Source organism: Priapulus caudatus, unplaced genomic scaffold, assembly GCF_000485595.1.
Source record: "Priapulus caudatus unplaced genomic scaffold, Priapulus_caudatus-5.0.1 Scaffold1583, whole genome shotgun sequence".
NCBI classification, from domain to species: domain Eukaryota; kingdom Metazoa; phylum Priapulida; class Priapulimorpha; order Priapulimorphida; family Priapulidae; genus Priapulus; species Priapulus caudatus.
Window position 1 is genome coordinate 22629 of NW_014578644.1, and position 10394 is coordinate 33022.

The 10394-nt window shown below is 45.7% G+C and overlaps 1 protein-coding gene across 1 annotated transcript in view; it reads left to right on the top strand.

Moving 5' to 3' along the window:
- Nucleotides 1–10394, top strand: part of LOC106817067 (serine/arginine repetitive matrix protein 2-like) — a gene marked incomplete at its 3' end in the record, with an annotated part of 45287 nt that overhangs the window by 11265 nt on the left and 23628 nt on the right. The window lies entirely within an intron of this gene.

Sequence of the window (10394 nt, forward strand, 5' to 3'; positions counted from 1 at the left end):
AGAGAGAGAGAGAGAGAGAGAGAGAGAGAGAGAGAGAGAGAGAGAGAGAGAGAGAGGGAGAGAGAGAGAGAGAGGAATGAGAAGGGGAGAGAGAAGGAACCCAGTGGGCAAAAAATATCAGTGGAACATCAACCGTTGACGTCAACTGACCATCAACTCAGGGTCGAAAATGACATCAACCGTTGATGTCATATTGACATCACACATTGACGTTGTATTGACATCACACATTGATGTTGTATTGACATCACACATTGACGTTGTATTGACATCACACATTGACGTTGTATTGACATCACACATTGACGTTGCATTGACATCACACATTGATGTTGTATTGACATCACACATTGACGTTGTATTGACATCACACATTGACGTTGCATTGACATCACACATTGATGTCATATTGACATCACACATTGACGTTGTATTGACATCACACATTGATGTTGTATTGACATCACACATTGACGTTGTATTGACATTAGACATTGACGTTGTATTGACATCAGACATTGACGTTGTATTAACATTAGACATTGACGTTGTATTGACATCAACCATTGACGTTCTAATGGGATTAATCCATTGATTTTCATTTGAATTAATATTTAAAGGCATGGCTAAACAAACACAAATTTAAAATTCTACAATGTCTTTATTTTCCAATCTATACAATGAATGGGTGGATGTACAGAACACCAAATCAAAGAAGCGATGCAACGTATTTTTACAATACAAAGTGAAAAAAGGGGGGAAGTGGAAGAAACTATAATTATTCAATAATGATTAGTTTCTTCCACGTCCCCCTTTTTTCGACAAAAACCCCCGGTTTCATGACAAATACTATATAACAACAATAGTAGACATATTCACTTACCTTCTAAGTTTTTGTATGTTTTTTTAAATACTGTGTATATTCGATGGATTAGCTGGACTTGTAATTATGCCTGTCTGATTTCTTGATTCTTTGATTTCTGCTGTCGAGACCTTGTACCCATAATGCTTTGCGCGTTTGCTACACGATGAACACATGACGTAAGCATAGCTATTTATTATGTATTTATTTAAGATAACAATGAACATAATGAACATAATTAACATGATTGAAGACAACAAATTAATTCAAAGTTAATTTTAACTAAAAACAAAAAGTGGTCAATATTTGATTTCTTGTCGATGTCGAGGTGACATTTCTCTCAAATGTCTCTGCAACATTTGTAGATTGATGTCACACGGACGTCCAAACGTCTCTGCAACATTTGTTGATAGATGTCACACGGACGTCAAAATCACATCAATCGACATTATGTTCTAAAAATGACCAATATACGATGTCGACTCGAGGTGCTGTTGCCCACTGGAAAGGAATGGCGTGGGAAAAAGAAAGAGTGAGAGAGAGAGAAAGGTAGAGAAGGGGAAGAATGAGAAACTGAGAAATACCGAGGTGTGTAAAATGAACGAGGAAGCGAAGGCAACGAGTAAGAGGCTGGGGTAGCCTCAGACACAGGCAGTGGCAGAGCGAAGGGCTATAGTTCTAGAGCTACCTCAGACATTACTGTCTCAGCTGATCTCGCTGACTCAGATGAGCACAGCCGGGCACACGTTGTCATCTAGCTAAGGGCAATGCGTTCATTCGCGTGCACGGTGTTTCATTAGCCTGGGCACATGGCCAGCCCGCGCGCCGCTGCCGCGGCCAGTGCTGCCGCCGCCGGCACATGCCGCCGGTTCAAAAGCCGGGCAAGCCGGCTAATTGCCGGCATCAACAAGTGGGCGGACTGCCATATAATAATCAGAAGTCTGATCATATTCATAGACTCGCTGATCATAATTACGTGGATGTAAACACGATGATGACGTCAGAGCAATGTTTGTCGCGTAACAGCTGGTGGCTGCCTCTAAACTAGAGATAATTGCTGGTACGTGAAGTCATATTAGTCAGGAGGTCTTATGCACATTATTACCTGCAATTATGAAGACATTTTTGTATCAATCGGGTTGCATGATGTTCTCAACTAAGAATTTTTTTGAGGAGGCCCAAAATTTGAACGCCAGCGGAACACGCCCAGCCCCCCCAGCCCCTGCCCCCATGGGCGCCGGAAGGGACCCGACAACTGTTATTTGCCATATCTTGCCTTCTTTGGTCGATTGAGCAATGTAGAGTCGATTCTAGGGTTTTTAAAACATCAAGTGAAATCGATTGGGCATGGTTTGGAAACCAAGAATGTCGTTCATAGACGGCAGCGTGATACTCGTTCCCTTCGGGTTCACCTCCGCGGGCGCCGAAAAATAGGAGGTTTTCACATAAATCTCGTATTTTCCAAAAAGTTAGAGGTCAATTTGGGCTTTGAAAGAGTCAAAGGATTTATTAGACTACACATGATACACTTTCAGACTCCTGGAAATTCGTTTCACACTGGTAGTGAGTACACGTAGGTGCAAAAATCTGACAGACTGACAGTACCGCAATCGTCCATCCAGTCACTTGTCAATACACATTCTACACTGACTGCATATCATCCTGTACATGCTTCCATTAGAGATTTATGCACCATTCCGCGGTGCAAGCTGCAGAAAGAAAGGCAGCCATGCGCATTGTTCTTAAGCCGCATTTGCATGACAGGCACCTCCTGAGTCACGATCTCGGAGGTTTGGTCTTGCTGGGGGCGTCCGTTGTACCATTGAATGTGGAGTTGTTCTGATAGAGATGTTTTTTTTTTTTTTTTTTTTTCCATCTAGTTTTTTTTTTTTTTTTTTTTTTTTTGTTCCATCCACGACATGCTCAAGAGGCAGGGCTGGGGATCTGAGGGTGTTACCCCACACCCATACCTGCTGATAGCGCATGGGCGACGTACGCGCCAGTAAGCTGAGGAATCAATAAAGTTGGGAGGTCCCTTAACTGCATCAGAACCTGAGGCCTGAGAACATTGAGAACCGCAGCTTACAGTTGAGACTATTGGTACACAGCCACCGTCTTTGAGTAACATACAGCAGCAAATCCACAAGTATCTTTTCTGTGCTTGCGGAATGACTTGTTCCTGGCGTGGGCACCAGTCCTAGTTGTTTAAATACCTCCCTTCATTGGTCAGTTCATCCGCTCGTCGAGCACTTATTCCAGTTGAGAAAAACCACGATCTTTTTGGTCAGGCTTGTAGAAAAAGCAGGTGAGAATCGGCACAGTGAAGCAGTGGAAGAATGGCGAAGGCTAAGCAGACGTCCTCCGGCCTAGTGACTCATACAAACTTCGACATGTTGTTCTTGTACCTGTTCGTTCGCACGAGATTATATTCAACCACGAAGCTTGCATAAGTCAGGGTTCGATCGTTTAAGGAACCTGGGGACATAAAGCGCGAGGAGAATGACAATGAACGTCCAAATCCAACTGTCCAGTAAGCAATCGGGCGATTAAACCACAATCCAACATGTCAATTATATTGGCACAGGCATGCCTGTTGTCCGCCTCTCTTAGTGTTTGCGATCTTGGCATGGTATGATAGTCTTTCATGAGCTCAGCATTTCGTTGAAACATTGTCAGACGGCATTAGTGAGCACAGAAATCTTTTCCAGACCAGGAGATGGGTTTACACAACACACGCTTTCCGGCAATTAATGCATTAAGTCTGGTGCTAATTCTGATCATCTGTGAGAAAAGATTTGACAATATCCTTCAGGGTGCAGTGCATCACCCAGTAAAGTTAATTTGCTGTTTTTGAACATTTGGACTATCCTTTCCGAGCGGTGGGGCTCTTGATGCGTTAACGGGTTTATACTGGTCTGCATACACATAATCCGATTCGAGACGCGCCCGGCGTGTGGGCAGTGTTCCTCAATGCTCTGGCAGAGACCTGAGACAAATCATTAAAAGTTGACGCGCCTCTGATAGATCGCAGCCTGTAGCTCAGATGACAACTGAAAGATCAACCAACGGAGAACTTTGACATTTGTTGGACTTGGTGTAAACCGCTGTTTTCTGGTGATTGTCAGCGCAAAATCTGTGACTTTGAACTGTGATAAGGGTTCCATCCTTATTTGATGACAGCACTCAGGGTTAATTCGGTTATCTTCCCCTCGAAGAAAGTTTCTTTGTCTCCCTGATTCACGTTCTTGCCAAGCATTCTCTCAATTTTGTTGAAACAGTTGCTGGTGAACTTGATTGCGAGGGTTCTGCAATCCGACATCATCGGCACTGCTATGGGAGGCTTCAGTCATGTTTCTTTTTACCTTTCGATTTGATACATCTCAGCTTCCCATAGACGAATCTAAGTGGCGACGAAAGCTCGTCATACTGTTGCACAATCCATATTGTGAACACCGCTTCCTGCGATCATCGGACAATGACCTCTGAAGAATATAAGAGGAATTCAGGTCTTCTAACCAATCTGAGGTAAATGATTGATTAAGAATTTCTGTAAACTTTTGACAGTCTGTATTATAAATCTTGGGATACAAGGAAGGGCTGATTCTCCTTGTGAACCTTTGAGCTATGATGTAGGCCCCTCTATTGCAGACAAATATTGGTGAATTTCTCTGGGCAGGCAGAGTTAAAGCTTACAAAGATATTTCTTTGTCCTCGCGATTTACGAGATCAAGTAACCCAGACGTTGATTTGATTTTCTTGTTGTTGTGTTCTTGTGCCTTGGTCCACCGGGGTATCTTAGAGAATGCATTGCCTTAGGCATTTTATGGGTAACATCCTCAACTTCAGATCCCCACAGCGCCGCCCTCGTTGGCGATGGTGGATGGAAACTCTATCAAGAACCAAACATCCACATTGAAGATGGACCCACGGAAGCGAGCAAGACCAAACCTCGAGATGCGTCGGACTAGGCATTTGTTGCTTGCCGAACACTCAAAGTGCCAGTCCATGCAAATGCGCTAAGAAACAATGTACATTGTCTATTCTTTGCTGCAGCATGCCCAAGAAAGTGCCAAAAAATCTCTAATTGAAACATATAGCAGAATGATATGGCAGTCAGTGTGGGCTGGTTGTGATGTAATCAAGTGACGAGGTCGATTGCAGACTGGTCAGATCTGTCAGATTTTGACTACGTGTACACTACCAGTGAAAAACCGAATTTCCAGGGTCTGAAAGTGGTAGGGCATGTGTATCTAATAAATTCTTTGACCGTCAAAAACCCCACAATGACTAACTTTTTGAGAAAATAGCCGAGATAGTGTGAAAACCAATTTCGGGCCGCGAGGTGAACGCCGAATGAACGATATCAGCGTGACCATATGACCAAATTTAAATTCCAAAACAGCAACGGCCCAATCGATTCCTTGATGTTTAAAAACCCCCAAAATCGACTCTAACTTGCGCAAATCGTACCAAAGAAGGGTAAAGATATGCAAATAAGCAGTTTCGGGTCCTTACCGGAGCCGCATAGGCGGAGGGGGGGGGGGCGGTTTCCCGGTCAAATTTTTGTGGGCATCCTGCAAAAAATTCTTAAGTTGAGGGACCAATATGAAGCGCCAGATTTGACCCCTTAAAATGTCCTTTCATAATTTGGCAGATTTTGGGCTCTGTTTACGTGCATGAAGCCTCCTGAACTATATAGGACGGCAGGATGAAGTATACAAGCGAGATACAATGCAGAGATACAACTGAGAGATAAGCAATGAGAGAATACATAGGCAATGAGAGATACGACGTACGATTAGAGATGCATGCTGTGAATGTGATATATGGAGGCAGGTGACAGTAATAGCAATAGGGAGGGTGATGCTGAAATAAAGGGGAAAGGCGTGAATCGGTGTGAGTAACCTGGTAAGGCAGGGTTAAGAGGGCAGGGTAGCTCAGCGGCGCGCGCACAGCCGAAAAACACCCCGCTTCCGCACAGAACACGCAGCACCGCACGCATGCACGCACGGCACGCAGCGCACGGGCACCCGCAACGCACTGCTAGCACGCACCGCGACGTATTGTGTGAAATGTGACTATCCGGCATCGTGTTCATTGGGAGCACCCAGTAATACATCTACCTACGTGTACAGCTGCTAATGTAAACCACCTGGGGGCACGCTGTTACACATTATTACCAGAGGCAGCCCATCCAGGTCGATCGTAATCTGCCAATTCTTGGTATAATATACGCTGCCAGGTGTGCGTGCATGCGTGACGTGGCGGGCGTGGCCGTGCGTGCGTGTTGCGTGGCGTTGCGTGCGTAGGCGTGTGATTATCTTTAAATAGATGATGCGGGTCGCGCGGCAAGAAACTCTAGCGACTAGGCGACGAACTGCAGCATAACTGTAAATAGCAGACGCCACAGCGTGCCAGCGGGCGGCGGCGGCGGCGGCGGGCGGCGCCGGTGCGGCCAGCCTGCACAATGAATGCAGCAGGTAGTATAGTCGCGCGTAGCACAGGTAGGTGTGACACGCCTATACATCGGGTTTCACGCGGCTACAACCGCCGTACGCACGCCACGCACGGGCTAGGCACGCCACACGCAGCACACACAGGCGCGCGCACGGACGCAGCACACAACACGCAGGCACGCAGCACAGCAGCCCCCGCCCGCCGCGCGCGCAGCCAGCACGCAACAACGCACACACACACACCGCACACGGCGCGGCGCACGACACACAGTCACACACACAGGCGGGACACAGCCACAACACAGAAACCACACACACACACACACACACACACACATACACACGCACAGACGCACGCACGGCACGCACGCGACGGCACGCATACACAACCCACGCACGCACGACACCACGACGACACGACACACACACAACACACGCACCGCGCGCATACACACACACACATAGCAGTCAGCACACACATGACACGGTGCTCACACAACCAACACACGACGCCAACACACATAGCACACACACCACACACACACACATCGATACACACACGCACGCACAGGCACGAGCACACACACACAACAACACAGCGACACACACACACACAACACCACAAGCGTACACAGCACACACAACCAACACACACACACACACGACAGCACACACACGACACACACCATACACCACAACACACACACACATACACACACGCACGCACACACACACAAGCACACACACACACACACACGACCACACATACACACACCCACACATCCCCACACACACACACACAACACACACACAGCCGAGTAGATGGATTAGAGATGTTGTCACAGGCTTGCCACTCGCCTAACAGGTCCTGGTAGGCCAAAAGTCTGCCCCGTCATTCGCGTGGCGCGTGCGCGACGCTCAAGGGAGGGAAGGCAGCAAGCAAGGTCGAGTTGTAGGTAGATAGCGACAGTAGTACAAGTAGCAAGCAATCAAGCAGGCAGCAGCGCAGTCAGGCAGCAGCAGCAGGCAGGCAGCACTACAGTAGTCAGTAGCAGTATGGCAGTAGCAGGTAAGCATGTCAGTAGCAAGTGTATTACGCAGCAGCAGCAGCAGTAGCAGTATAGTAGTGAGGCAGTAGCAGCAACAGCAGCAGCAAGCCAGCAGCAGCAGCCAGCAGCAGCAGGCAGGCAGCAACAGTAGCAGATAGCAGTAGCAGGGCTAGTAGGCAGTAGTAAGTAGCAGCAGCAGCAGCAGCAGCGAGCAAACCAGGCAGCAGCAGCCAGCAGCAGCAGGCAACAGCAAGTTAGGCAGGGCAACAGCAGCAGGCAGACAGCAGCAGCAGCCAGCAGGCGCAGTAGCAACAGCAACAGCAGCAGGCAGCAGTCAGTACAGAGCGAGCAAGCAGTGGTAACGGTGTTGGCAGCGGGTGGCAATATACGCGGGACAAGCGCTGGATATAGGTACACAACACAATGTGTTCGCGATGAAAACAGCTCTGCTGCGGAAAGCAATTTTTGAAGCAGACGCTGTCTAGGTATAGTGTAGCGAAAACGCGTTGTCAATGGTGATAAGCAAGTATATGTATATCTGTCCGAGAACGGGCTAAGCAAGGCAGACGATGTCACGCTGGTGTGCGACACGCTGTTGTCATGGTGATGTAACGAAGTGGCAGGTGGGCGTGCACGTCTCTGTACGACCGTCGTCATTAGAGAGTCGGGGACGCGGAAGAATCTGTATTCAGTTCATGCCTCGCTGTGGACAGTTGTCATGGTGATTAATCAAGTTCGCTGTCATCTGCTTATCGTAGACGTCGTCGCTGGTCGACGGACGGTCCCAGCGAGTGCTGTCCGATAATCTGGGCATTTTATGCTGAATCTAAAATCTAATGCTAGTCGGAGTCTAAACATGCTAATCTAGTCGGGAGTCTTAAATCATAATCTAGCCGGAAGTCTAAATCTTAGATCCGCTGTGTAAGAGAAGCCATGCATGCAGTGAGTTGTTTTTATCATATGGTTTGTATAATTTGAAATTAATATATTATATAGTTATATTTAAATATCTATATAATATATATATTGAAGAAGTGGAAGCATTTTATCGGTATGGAACATGGTGCATGGTAGTCTGTAAAGTTATAGTCATGCACAAATTTTAATAATAGATTGTTGAAATGTCTAATGTGGCTACGGGTAGAACCGTACATTAACTGGATAGAGTGTTATGAAGGAAAGTTTATATGTATAGAAGAACAACATCCCAGTGGGCAACAGCCCACAATCTCGGTCGTCGTAGTCGACACGTGATATTGTGCGTTTGTGAGAGAGCGAGTAACGTCGCATTGATCTGACTTTGGACGTCGTGGCGGCATCATGCAAAAAATGTTGGGAGACATGATGGATTCTTGAGAGAAAACTGTCACCTCGACATCGACAAGGAATCAGGAATATTGACGGCACATTTTTGTTTGTTAGGTTAAAATGAAACTTGGTATTAATTGTTGTCTCATTATGTTAATTTGTTCATTAATGTATCGTTCCAATAATATATCACATAAAAGCTATGCTTACAGTCATGTGTGTCATCGTCGAGCAAACCGTGCAAAGGCATTATGGGTACAGGTCTCGACAGGCGAAATGCAAGAGAATGCAGGAAAAGGCAACCGATCAGTGGTAGGTATGCGATCAATGATATGACTACTAAGGCACTGTAAATTTAATTTAATATTTTTTTTTTTTAGGGTTAGGTTAGGGTTTTAGGTTAGGTATAGGGTTTTAGGTGGTTAGGGTTAGCGGTTAGGTTAGGTATACGGGTTTAGGTTATGGTGCGGGCGGGTGGGTTGGGTTAGGGTTGAGGGCGGTTGTTTTTTTTTTAAGGTGCCTAGTAGTCATATCCTAAGTGGCCAGCGGTAGTAGTGCATGATCATATCCTCGCATCTAACTGCCGGGGTTGCTCAAGAAACCGCATAATTATGAATGCCAGCCGCTAGATGGCCATCAAAAAATGATAGCACAGGAAAGCTGTTTAAGAAAAAACATATACCAGTTAATGATATTTGGCACATAATGAAATGTAAGCTTGAAAATGGATCAATCTAATTTGTAGATAAAACCTTAACAACTGCTTATATTGTGATTGAACACGGCACGAAGCAAATATCTTCGTGAGGATCTATTGTGAGATAATTTTATAAAGAAGAATCCACAGTGGGCGATCAAAATTCAATGAGGCCACGCATTGTCAATCTGCCAGGTACTGTGTAGCCGTAAGTAGTCCTGAACACTTATCTAGTAATGAGCTAGGCCCTACGGACGTATCTGGAAGGGCTAACCACGCAGGCAATCCAGTTAATTACCAATGAATGTGTCGATATGGTAAGAAGCAATATCGCCGGTTTGAAACACTTGAACACATAAGATCAGTGTCAATCCAGTATTGCCTTGGCACATTGTGGGGCGTTTTCGTTTTCTTGGCGAGCAGCAACGACAGCCATCTCCGCGGCCAGTTTTGGTGTAATGCTATAAATTCCAACTCGCGAGAAAATATCGCAAAGTGCTTATAATTATTCTAACTCGCGAGTTTTCTCACATATCGGACAACGCATTTTGGGCGTGTTAGCAATAGGGAAATTCGGCCCGTGATATCGCATTATTTTCCTAATTACCTACCTTATATGCATTTCAGCGAATTGCAGTTCCATGCACATGTATTTAGAGCGACCCAAAGAGGATGTGGCTCAACAACCACTTCGAAATCACCCCTAGTTTGTTACTTTATATAATGACTGCATTCAGCGATCACACTAAGAACAACCCACCGTTGCTAAGTATTGATGTAATGTAGAATTAAATACAATTCCGCGCGACAGATTGTTAATAAAGCCTTCTAATTAAAAGGCAGTCAGACGTTTCTTTGGCACACCTCGTAAGAATTTTGTCATGCGTCGTTCACGTCCATATCTACTGTGGGTACTGACAATATTGGGTACACCCAATATACTATCAAATATAGTAATCTTAATCAATAATACTTGTAAGATCTCAAAATATTATATTAAATTGAAGATAATCTCTAAAAAA